The sequence below is a fragment of the Bemisia tabaci genome, chromosome 5 (genome assembly GCF_918797505.1).
Source record: "Bemisia tabaci chromosome 5, PGI_BMITA_v3".
Lineage (NCBI taxonomy): Eukaryota > Metazoa > Arthropoda > Insecta > Hemiptera > Aleyrodidae > Bemisia > Bemisia tabaci.
This window is the reverse complement of record NC_092797.1, coordinates 42103658-42115473: the sequence shown is the minus strand read 5'-3', so window position 1 is coordinate 42115473 and position 11816 is coordinate 42103658.

Here is an 11816-nt window from a genome sequence, read left to right as displayed (position 1 = left end):
GCGCGGTGTGCGCGTAGGAGCCTTACCGTAATTGGACGTTAGACAAATAAATTGTTGGAAACGGTTTGAAATGAGAGGTTCGGGAGCGATTGTTCGGCGGGCAGGGGGCTGCAAAAACAAAGCGCGCCATACTTAAAAACAATGGACTTCCGTAATAGTGCAGCAAAATTCGAGCTAATAACGTTCGCATAGTCTTCGCCTTCGCCTTCGGCTGTGAAATGACCGTCGCGACGCCTCGTGGCGATTACGACTTCGTCATCTTGGCGCCGTTGCCATGCCGCTTGCATCCATCTTCAGGGGGCTCCAGTTGAACCCGGTCTGACAGAATCGGGTATTACGAGTACGACTCCTGTCAATGAAGACGCCTTGGCCCTTGGGCATCGAAGAGAAACAGGGGAAAAAGAGGAAAGAGAAGAAGAAGAAAGGGGGTAAGAACAGAGGAAAGAGGAGAAGAAGTACCAGCGGGCTGATTGTTGAAATTGATAGACAAAGCGATAGACATTGAAGACATAAGGAGTATGGAGCGATCCTATCGGTTGAAATGTGTGGTTCTTACAGACTAAGGGAGAATTTGATGGACTAACTATAGGGTCTCTCATGGGTTGCCATTAGTTCGTCTATTACTAACCGCCTATGTCCATTAGCTTCCACCAGCTTCTACTTCAGGATTCAGGAACTAACCTAACTTGAGACCTCACGACCCCTCCAAATCCTTTTTGTCTTCTTTTTCTATCGCTTTGTCTACCAATATCAACAATTAGCCCACAGGAGGAATAAGTGGAGTTGGGGGAATAACGGAAGGAAGATGAGTAAGAAGAAGAAAGAGACGACAGTAAAAAGAATAGGAGGAAGGAAAGGAGGCGGAGACAGAAGGTAAGAATACGAGGGTAAGAGGAGTTAGGAGAGGGAAAAAAGAAGAATAGGAGAAGAATAGAATAAAAAGGAGGAGAGGAGGCATAATGGCAAGGCGAAAATAGGGAGAAGGAGGGAAGAAGAGGAAAAATTAAGATAGCAGTAGAATAATAAGATGCGTGGAGAAAAGAGGCAGAGCAGAGCAAAATAATGCGCAATGTGAAGGAGAGGTGGAGGAGGGAAAAGAGAAAAACATTTCTTTTTCTTCCTCTTTTTCTCTTTTTTGTCCTTCTTCTATCTCTTTTTCTTCCTCCTCCTGTTTTTTCTGCTTATTTACAGGGCCGGATGAAGGGGGTGGCCACATGGGCCGCGGCCCATGGCGGCAAATTTAGGGGGCGGCAAATTTTGCAATTTTTTTAGATGTAAGTAGGTATAAAAAATCTGATTCAGAAAAAAAAATTATGAATGAGAAAAAAGGACAAAATCTCTCTTTCCTGAGAGTATAGTAATTTCTAATTTTGTCGTTTTTCGGTAATACAAGAGACAGCATCTCTAATTAGTCGAGTTAAAAGAGAAACTAAACACGCAATTTGGCCTGGAGCTCAGCGCAGAGAGGAATGATGATAAGGACTTAAGATGAAAAGGACGTAAGCCCTCAGCACGGCGCGGCGGTCGACATGTAACACATATTAGCGCCTACAAGACCGCATGAATACTTCACCCATTGCGTCAAACACAGTGCGGTCAGGAGCGGTTGATGTGAAACGCATAGCGCCTACAAGACTGCAGGAATACTTCACGCATTGCGCCAAAGACAGTGCGATCAGCCCGGAGGCAAGTAGGTAAATTCGGCCCTGCTTATTTATATGTCTCTTCTCGTTTCTCTGAGAACCGCATATTTTTTTTCTTTTTTCTTCCTCTTTTTTTCATGATACCAGCTATTTGCTTTTTAGTTTGTTCGCAGAATTTTCCGTGAAAAGTTTATTTCATATACAATTTATTCATTTAAGAGAATTAAATCTCTCTCTGTAATAGGTGAAGTAAAAAGTCTCTCGATAAAATGAATGATTTCATCCAGGATTTTTTTTCTGGACACCTAGAAAGAACCAAATGAAACTTGGCAATAGAGACTTCAACGGGGAGACGCGCAGGAGGGAGGATTTTTCTAGGACTTGACACTGATTACATATTTGCCAAATATCACGGAAAATAAAAAAATATCGGAAGAAATTGAAGAAAGGCGAAGGTTGTTATCACTGAATTGTCGGATGCATCGATTTGACATCCGCACCCAAGCATGGTTGGATAACTCGGAAAATCATTTCTTCGTTTGCGTCTTTCCCTTTTTCCTCTTTTTCCCAAGGCACCAAATCAGCATCGTCAGTAATTGCGCCTTGGATTCGATCATTGATGACCAAAAGAATTCCTCGATGTAAGTACGCTGCATCACTGCGGTCAGGAAGCCATAGTTGACGTTCGACGGAAAGTTTCTTGATAATGAAAGTTCGGTCGAATCGCAATGCGTCTTTCCTGGTAAAAATGAAAGGAGGTTCTTGCCCTTCAAATAATTCTAACACCGAAGGCAATGTCAAATAATACTTGTATCAATGTGAAAAATAAAGGATAGCCCAAATTACCTATTTTGATGCTGAAGGCGAATTCATTTCAGAACGAGTGCAAAAAATCATGTATAATTGAAGTGATATTTACCAGCTGATTTTATGCTGGACACGAGTGAAGGTTGTGGGCACACTCGCCCAATTGACGACCTTAAATCAAAAACGGGCTAAGTGCCAAAGAAATGAAAATCGAGTTAGACCTCGAATAGTGTTCTATGTACCAAGGACAGCAACCCATGAAGCGGGCTGAGTGCCATGACCATGAAAGCAGTGTGCAGTGTGCCCCGATAGGCTACGTGGTATGTGCCGGGCAACCTGTGGGAAATAAATGTTGAATAACTGAAACTTGACTTTTTGGCACTTAGCCCGTCGTTGATTTAAGGTCTTCAATTATGCCAGCAACTCTTCTAGCTCCAAAGTCGCTAAAATTGCCTACTCGGGTTATTGAAGGTGAAATGGGTAGAACAGCGCATAATCTTACTTTGTGAATAGTCTGATATTATATCGCTGAATCCACACGCTTAGAGTGTTCAACACGATTTTCGAGCATTTTATACTCGTCTGAAATTTACTCAATGGACCTCTAGAAAAGGTTGAGAAGACAGCGAATGCATTTATAGGAAGAGTATTGACACTGGGTAATATGAAGCTCTATGATCCAATAAATAGCGACGACTCTGGGTGGGTGAGGAGAAGTTAGGATGGGGTGAGAAGGGGCTGTTGCCAACCTTTGACGTTCATCATCTGCTCAACCCATTACAAAGTACAAACCTTGCCATGATAGCAATTCAAATTTATTAGGCGTTTTCAAGTTTAATGTACAAAATTGGATTTGAAACTGAGAGTGATTACTTCCACTTTCGGGATTTGAGTAAATTTCGTGGTCAAACAATTATTTTTTTGTGTATTAAGAGCTCCGTAAGAGGCCTGAGATGGCTGAACCAATCACGAGTGGAACCCTCAGTGACCATACCCACTACCCAGGTTCGGGAGTCAATATCCGAACTTTTCATCGCGTCAATCGTTCTCTACGCAACGTTTTGAAGAGAGGAAATGTGACTTTTTTTTAGCTCAGATCTCGTCTTGTGGCCCCCTGTCTGTAGTTCTTGTGTGCACTAGAGTCCCTTTATACTGAGAGTCAAGACAACACCCCCTCATGGAGTCACAAACGGGAATAAAAATTACAGAAATTGAACGTTTTTTGTAATCTTTGATCGGCCCATTCTCAGATTCCTTTCTCCGTTCCTTCTCTCATTCCGTTTGTTCCTTGCCGAACCCGTAATTCCCTGGTCCATTCCAGATTATAATCTTTGCAATCGGTGAAAATGTAATCTTTATTCCCGTTTGTGACACTGTGAAGGCCTAAAACACGGGAACCAATCAGAAATGGATTCACGTTGTCGTGACTCTCGGTATAAAGGGACTCCAGTCTTGTGGCCCCCTGTCTGTAGTTCTTGTGTGCACTAGACCCATTTCTATTTTCTCTGCCGCTCGCGGAGGGTGCGCGATGAGAACCCCTGCTCCATAATCTAGGATAAGCAAATAGACGGTTCGCCGGTAACATTGCGCCATTATTTACCGATATACCCTGCCCGCCCCGCGTGGGGCTATCAACCGCGCGGCTTGCGGAAGGGCGGACTGCAACCTGAGCCCCCCTCCGCCCCTCGGAGGGGTCATCGCTCGGGAGGTTGGCATGGCAACCGGTTTGACGATCCACGATAACCATCATACTCATAAGCATTGCACATCCAATATCTTAATTGTTGTGCTCCATCAGCGGAATCGCGGCGCCAACGCATCCAGCCGAAGCGGAGGGTTTTCAGCGAGGCTAAATTCGAGGATCGCGCGGGATTCCAGGAGATTCCTCAGCCTCCGACCTTGAGCAATTTCTCTGAAACAGCGACCGTGGTCCACGGAGGGCCCGGCGGGAGGGGAGGTGGGAGTTACTGCTTACGGTACGGACGGTACGGACTCCGCATCGACTCAACGGGAACACAAAGTATGCGTCGGTGGAAATTGCGCGAGTCGAGAGTTGAAAACCCAAGGAAATCATTACGTACTCAGTCATGCTATCAGGGGGAGATTTAACTGTAGGCTATGATTTTTTCAACTCGCCAGTATGCTCAAACTTTTTTGAAACTTTTGTAAAATTTACACTGAGGAAAAGAGAATCGCAAATTTTACCAGTTTTATGGTGCATGGGCATTCACTGGTAAAAAAAACCTCTTGGTTCAAGAGTGCAGTTTCTTGTCACCGGATTTAAGAGTCTGGGCTCTTGTTTCAATCGGATTTTGAATTGAATCAATGCAAAATCCGCTTGAAACAAGAGTTCAAGACTCTTAAATCCGGCGACAAGAAACTGCACTCTTAAGTCAATGCACTGCGGCATTGGTCCAAGAGGTTTTTTTTTTACCAGTGTTCGTCTACTCGATTTTTGACACAGTGACAATGTAGGTAAAGATAACCAGACATGACCTGGTAGAATTTACTATACTTCTGGTGAACGTATGATCAAATTGGACGTATTTCTATCAAACAGAACTATGTGCTTTAAGAGATGAGCCCTGAGACCCATAAGAATATATGCATTACAGGGCTCACGTCATAATGCACATAGTTCCGTTTGACAGAAATACGTCCAATTTATGGTCTTTGCGACCACGAGTCTGTTCGAAAATTATCATATTCATATCACTGTCGTTCGTATACCATACTTTTTTTCTCGATGTATATACAAAATACGAATCGATCATTTTAGCATCATTTCATGCAGCTCGCGCGTACATTAAAATGCAGAAAATCATATTTTCCCACTTACTTCCGAATTTGTATTTCTTTTCCTAGTATATGAAACCTAAGACCTGATAATGTATCAACTGATGGTTCGAAATAACATTATCGGTATTTTGATTATTATTAGGCGTTCAGCTGATAATTGACAGATCGGAACATTTATTTCAAATATTTCCAAAATTTTCATTCATACTTCACGATTTTAACTTTCAAGGAATTCTGCCGTCTTCATGTTCCGGCTGCAAAAAGAGTGGTGTAGTATTCGGGAATTCCTCGTCAAAGGATTTAGTTTGTGGCTCCTCATAAAATCTTATCGGGAGTTACCGAATTGGTTCCCATCTCCGAAGATCGTATTGGTTTCTGCAGTATCATTATCGGTACCTTCTTCCGAAGTTCGTTCCCGTTTTCGAATTAGTTCCCATCTGTAAAATCGTGGGGGACGGCCAGAGGAACCACTGCGGGTTCACCCGTCTTATACCAATCGGATCAGTGATTCGATCGAAGGGTTTCTCACTGTACGGCCAGTGTGATCCTAGACAAATTGTCTCAATAGGTATGCCATAATTCTTGTAATCAAAGAGGACGACGGTGGTAATGGACTAATAATCGAGTACGAGATAAAACAGGTGTCCGATCAGGAATTCGTAAATTGAGGGATCTGCCTACAATCAATTAGAGGAGAGCCACGGTAAAAATGGGCCTGTTCCAGCCTATGTCTGGCTTCTGTGTCAGTTTTGCCCTGAGCTATCGAATCAATTAAATCTAATCCTAGCGTGTAATTTGAATTTTAATTGACCCCACACCCGGGCCGGCCCCTACCCGCCACCCGCTCCCTCCTTTCCTTCTGTTTGAACTTGGTTATTTTCAAGTTCATATTTGACATTTATCTCTCTGCCTGCACTGCCGTGCTTAAGAAAAACGCCGTATGAGCCCTCAGGCGTTGCCAAATTTCGTTTGACAAATCACGATTTTTTGGGAGTATTTATAAATATTTTTCTTCCGATTTTTCGGAGAATTTCGTTTGTAATTTGATCTGACGAGTCCGGGAATTTCAAGGAAAACTATTCATTATCTTCTTCAAAAATAAATATTTTCTGAGAGGAAATTTGACAACACTCGAATGCTCTTACGGCGTTTTTCCCTACCTCGGCGGCGCTCCTCTAGGATCCGAATAACGCCCTCCGCGATCTTGGGCTCACAATCAGATTAAAGTTATTTCGCTGAATTACACGTTTTCAGCTCTTGTATTAGTGCTCTTTACTATTCTTCCGTGCTAAGACAGAACTACTTTTGAGCCTACGAACGTTGCTAAATTTCTTTGAAGAAAATACACAATTTTCTAAGAGACTTGTAAAAACTCGTCGTCTAATTTTTCGGAGAAATTTATTCGCAGTGCAACCTAAAATGTCTGAAAATTTCATGGAAAAATATTTATAATTACCCCTCTAAATAAATATTTCACTTCGGGAAATTTTGCACTGAGAAAAAACTATGGTTTATAAACCTATTAGAGGTAAATATGGAACACCTATAATAGTCGTAAATAAACTAATGATTCTCGGTCTGTGAACCATACTAAGGTCTCTGTACCTAATTAAGGTACCCCGTACCATAACTAAGGTATATGTGCTATTATTATATGTAGAGGTACTACTATTAGTGGTGTTCCATATTTACCTCTAATAGGTTTATAAGCCATAGTTTTTTCTCAGTGTGTACCGTCGCGTCGCGAGCTAATTCCGCGTCATTCCTGGGCACGGCACCATTCCTAAAAGGAGGATGGAATAAGGTGTTTCGCTCTATCTCTTCTTCTCCGGAGATGCACACACGAACACGGCCGAGAGGCTAAGTTTTTTCACCTCTTGAACTCTCGTCAGATTATGTAGAGGTTCGGTCATTGAAGAGCTAAATTGTTCTACGTTCCAACTTTTTGCTCATTAGGGAGTTTAAGGATTATGTAAAATACTGTAGAAGGAAGGTAGGTCTTAATCTGTTTATTCATAGACGTTGCAAAATTATGTAAACTTTGAAAGAAAGAAAAAAAGGAATTTTAGAGAAAAAGAAAACAAATATATTAGGTCAAAATGTCAAATAACAGGAAATCATTGCGTAAATGAAATAAAATGGGGGAAGTTGCCTCAACTTGCTATCTATTCATCAAGTTCTAACCTTTTTCTCTCCGCGATTTTTCGCGGAGAGAAAAACTCCCTTCTAAGTGCTAAGTTCTCCCTACTTCCTTCTAAGTGCTTGTATATACATCCATTTCAATCCTTTCTTTTTCCTTCCTTCCTCCGTCTAGACCCATCTACGTGATTTCGAAAAGCGATGGCAAAATCAACAGACACCGCGCCGTTGGAATGTATCAGAGCTCCACGTGATCTTTCAGGCAATCGGTCAAGCATAGTAATATCTTAGTGGTGGCTGTATCCACCTAAATGTGCATGCGCCAAGATTTCAAGGGGCAACCTTTGACTGAAAAAATAAATCTACTCAAAACTAAATTTTCAACACGAGGAAGTTCTTGGAATTATCGAAGCATGTGGTCCTAACAGGACTAACATAGCTCAGTATTACTTAGTCATTTTTCGATATTCATAAATTATTAAAAAACAGGATCCAAATCCGATATTCCATTGTGAAGCACCGTGCATTATATACCTTTATTTACAAACAAACCAGTACTTCACCATGCACTTCATCCAATTGCTGCCCAGCAGGAATATCCGCCAAGACAGAAAGAGCCTATTACAGCATCATCAGCGAAGATTGCCGAAAATCTTCGCCACCGTTCTCCAGTAAATGGTTTAACAAACGGCTGCAATAAGTTTGTAGACACAGTTCCGTCAACGGAATGCGGTAATTATTCGAGCCAGTTGTCATCGGGCGAATTTCAAACTGAGCATCCGCCGCCGCCAGCTGTGCAGGGCTTCGCCATGGAAATGCCGGAAAAGGGGGGAAAACTCAGAGAGGAACGGCACACGGTGGATCGAGTCAATCAGAGTGGTTGGACATGACATATTTGACTAAAACTGCTAATGTGGATATTAAATTCGTCACATTTTAAACTTCAAGGGGTGCTTTTGGAGGAAAATTTCACCAGGAAAACAATGGAACCATTTTTAAAATCTCAAAGTTTTGATTTAACGGAACACTGGAAAAAAAACACATTGGATCTAGAGTCCAGACTCTTAGAAACATCGACAAGAAAAAGTACTCTTGATTCAATCAGAATCTATCACTGAGAAAAAACTATGGCTTATAAACCTATTAGAGGTAAATATGGAACACCACTAATAGTAGTACCTCTACATATAATAATAGCACATATACCTTAGTTATGGTACGGGGTACCTTAATTAGGTACAGAGACCTTAGTATGGTTCACAGACCGAGAATCATTAGTTTATTTACGACTATTATAGGTGTTCCATATTTACCTCTAATAGGTTTATAAACCATAGTTTTTTCTCAGTGATAGCTCAAATCAAGAACCGAACCTCTTAATTTAAGCGGATTTCGTTTTAATTCAAGCAAAAATCCGATCGAATCAAGAGTATTTTTTCTTGTCAATATTTTCAAGAGTCTGGACTCAACACTGGAAAAAAAACACATTGGATCTAGAGTCCAGACTCTTAAAAACATCGACGAGGAAAAATACTCTTGATTCAATCAGATTTAAGCTTAAATCAAGAACCAAGGCTCTTAATATGAGCGGATTTCCTTTCGATTTAAGCTTAAATTCGATTGAATCAAGAGTATTTTTTCTTGTCAATGTTTTCAAGAGTCCGGACTCTAGATCCAATGTGTTTCTTTTCTCTCCAGTGTAGATCCAATGTGTTTTTTTTTTTTCCAGTGAGCTATAAACTTTTAAATTAAAAATTTTTAAAATTTTGTCCGACCTCCCCCAATGACTCGATCCATTGTGCGGCAGACGGAACCGCGACATAAGGTGGCACGAAACGCGGCAGAGCCGCGATCGTAGTCTCGTAAAACCTGGACAGGAGGAGCTGAAAAATCACACGAGACCGCGGTCGAATAAAAGGAACGGTTCTGGCAATTTGTCATTGTGCTGGATCATTATTCAGTTAGTTGTGAGTTGTGGGCACCGAGTGTGAGTACGATCCTGGGTCCTCGGCCGGCCGTTGATGGCAACTGACCACTGTCGACGTTGCCAAATCTGCCATGCTAAGGAAGAACGCCGTATGAACCTTCAAGCGTTGCCAAATTTCCTTTGATAAAAAGCGAATTTCCTGATAAATTTATGAACATTTTCCTTCCAATTTTTCGGATAATTTACTTCGCAATTTTACCTAGAGATTCTGAAAATTTAAAAGAAAAATATTCATAACTTTTCTAAAAGATAAACATTTTATTGAAGGAAATTTGGCAACTCTTTAATGTTCATACGGCGTTCTTCCTTAGCACGGCAGAAATGGAAGCGAAATTGCTCATGCGTGCTGCCGTGCAACGCAAAAACGCCGTAAACGCCATTTTAAATTCTGTGGGAACAATTTATTGTAGCAGAGAAACTTTTGTACCTTGGGGAAATGTTTTTATAGAATTCTTTCGCAAATACTATCAAGAACTTAACCTGAAAATTCGAGGTGCAAGGGTAAAACAGTTTTTATTTTATGAAGTGATAAGTTCCAGAAGACGCGGGAAAATCTTGATGGATTTACGGTGTTCTTGCTTAGCACGGCAGCATGAGTGAACGGAGCGGTTAAGTGGAAATAACTTAAGAATAGAGTCCTTCAACCTGGCAGTGAATAAGAGCAGGGCCGTGCGGAATTAAATCCTGTATGGGCGAAATAGGGATTTTATGTGGAAAGGAGTGGGGATTATAAATTATATCATAAAATGCACTCTTTAATGAATGAATTATGTTTGTCAAACAGCCAATGATGCATTTGACTGCTCGTTATACGGACCATTGAGGATGTGAATTTTTGGTGTCATTGAAACATTAATTCGTTCCCATCGAAAAAAACTCCTATTTTCCTAACCTTGCGTTTGAGTCTCCGGAGAATTTTAAGGCAAGCGCTAATTCTGGCACCGTCCTAAAGAGACGGGATGTTTTAATTGATAATTTGGGCAATTTTGGTTTGTAAAAATGACCTCTTGTCTGAGGAATGACTCATATTTTTTCCTACCTCAGCGTTTAAGTCGCCAAATGTTTTTCTGGGACACTGAGAGGCAATTTATCAATAAGATTCTGATGGCCCAGGAAGGAACACGTGTGGAAAAGCTCGGGGGTAGGGTGCGATAGATTTCTGAATTTCGAGAATAAGGGCTCTCCAAGGGCCTCTTTCGACAAAATTGGGGGAGGGGGGGCATCGGGTGCCTTTCAAAGATCTCACACAGCCCCTTAATTCCTCAAATAGGGGTTCCAAATCATCTTTTTGGCGGGGTATGTCCCTCGTAAAATTGAAGGCCAGTCCTTCTCTAGGAATAATCCGTATAATGGGAGATCTGAGGGTACTTTTCCAGCTCGGAGGAGGTCCGGAGAAGCTTTTCTAGAAAAATTTCAGAAACTGAAATGTCTCAGGTGTAGTTTTGTGCTGCTCTTAAGAAATAACCGATTAAATTATAATTTATTTGTAATAGAAATATCACGATGTTATTTCACGAAACTTCTTAGATAATTTGCACCTGAGGAGGACCAAGTAGAATTTTGTAAGCAGAGCTGCCCCTCTGCTCTCCGCCACACTGCTCTCTCTAGTTCCGACCCGACCGACCCGAAGGGCCAAAACTCCTATTTAAGTAGGCCCATCCTCCTTCAAGGAGCGAAAATATTACATTGAAACAGCTGTAAACTCTGTTCACTAATTTAAAAATATACACGGCACATTTCAAGGGGACTTAGGTCAGTTTCCCCACAAAACTTAAAAAAAAACACTCGGAAAACTTGAATCGGTGCGAAAAAAATACGCACACTGGTAAAAAAAACACACTGGATCTAGAGTTCAGACTCTTGAAAACATTGACAAGAAAAAGGACTTCTGATTCAATCAGATTTAAGCTTAAATCAAAAGGAAATCCGCTCAAATTAAGAGGCTTGGTTCTTCATTTAAGCTTAAATCTGATTGCATCAAGAGTATTTTTTCTTGTCGATGTTTTTTAGAGTCTGGAATCTAGATCCAATGTGTTTTTTTTTCCAGTGCATTTTCAAACATTTGTCATCGAAATGTTGATCATTAGGTCACACTCAAGATGTCTCAATGAGTCGGCAACATGGTCCTAAGTGTTGAGTTGCGAAGCCCACTAGCTCACTTCTCGTTGAGTGAGCAAACGTTGACGCGGCACGTAGTACCCATCACTGTCTGATGTTTTCGTCCTTTTTATTAGGATTGACGGATGGCCGTGCAATTCTCATCGAAATAATAACAATAATTAATTGAAGCGCTGCGGTGGCCGTAATCCGTTACACGATTTTTCACGTTCACATTCGGCTTTGCGTCTTTCGGGAACAACCGTAAATGAATTAACTAAGTAGGATGTGCTGCGTCTTCCGCACTCAAGCGCGTAGGACTTCGCCTTGGTCCGTCCCGTAAC